We start from the raw sequence: 1,341 nt of genomic DNA, 5'->3' as shown, positions 1-1,341 counted from the left end.
CATTTAGCTGGTGCGCTGGAGGAAGCATTTAGACCAGTCCTAGCCAGAGGAAATCATCTATCCCAGCAGTCAGGATTGCTAGCCACCAATACCTGGTAAAGTGCTCTAGGATCTTCAATAAACTTGAAAGGCAGTCTAGGCCATCAGGACTGCAATTCTTGAGCAAGTCTTGGTGCTGCGCCCGGCTTGGAGCCAGTGGACTTGGGATGCATGTGACCTACTGAGACATAAACTGGGGCAGCCAAGGTCATGCTTGTATCATTCCCATCCCCCAATTCCAGGAAGCATAGCTCTCAGCTCTGGCAGAGACTCCTGCTTGAGGAAAAGAAAGAAGAGAGTAAAGAGGACTTTGTCCTACAACTTGGATACCAGCTCAGCCACTGTAAAATAAAGCATCGAGAAGGGTCCCGAGGCCCCCATTCCAGGCATTAGCTCCTTGACAACATATTCAGATCCACCCTGGGCCAGAGGGAACCTGCTGTTCTGAAGGGAAAGAGCTGGTCCTGGCTGCGTTCTTCACTTGCTGAATAAAGAGCCCTTGGGCCTGAAATAAACAGCAGTAGCCAGGCAGTGGTTACCACAGGCCTCAGGCAAGGCCCAGTACCATGCTGGCTTCCAGCATAACCCAGTGCAGCCCCAGTGGTGGTGCCACTGTGCTTGTGTCACTCCATCCCTAACTCCAGGTAGCTCAGCACATACAGAGAGATTCCATTTGTTTGGGGGAAGGTAAGAAAAGAGAACAAAAGACTCTGACTTGTAATCCAGTGAATTTTCCCAGATATTACCCAGGACCACCAAAGTAACCCCTATGAGTCTGTAAGAGTCACAGTGCTACTGGGCTTGGGTGTCCCCTGATACACACAGGACTGCAGTGGCCAAAGACTTAGATCACAGCATTCAATTCCCTTCAAATACTTGGAAAGCTTTCTCAAGAAGGATGGGTGCCAACAAGCCCAGACTATGAAGATTAGAATAAATATCTAACTCTTCAGTGCTCAGACATTGATGAACACCCAGAAGCATCAGGCCTGTCCAAGAATACATGACTTCACCAAACAAACTGAATAAGGCATCAATGACCAATTCTGGAATGACAGAGGTATGTGACATTTCAGACAGAGAATTCAAAATAGCCATTTTGAGTAAGTACGACAAAATTCAAGATAACACAGAGAGGGAATTCAGAGTCCTATCAGATAAATGTTACAAAAAGTTTGAAATAATTTAAAAAAATCAAGCAGAAATTTTGAAGCTGAAAATCTGAATTAACAAACTGAAGAGTGAATCAGTCTCTGAAGCAGAATGGATCAAGCAGAAGAAAGAATTAGTGAGCTTATATAC

This window comes from Saimiri boliviensis, chromosome 7 (genome assembly GCF_048565385.1).
Source record: "Saimiri boliviensis isolate mSaiBol1 chromosome 7, mSaiBol1.pri, whole genome shotgun sequence".
Taxonomy (NCBI): Eukaryota; Metazoa; Chordata; class Mammalia; order Primates; family Cebidae; genus Saimiri; species Saimiri boliviensis.
This window is presented reverse-complemented; position numbering follows the sequence as displayed.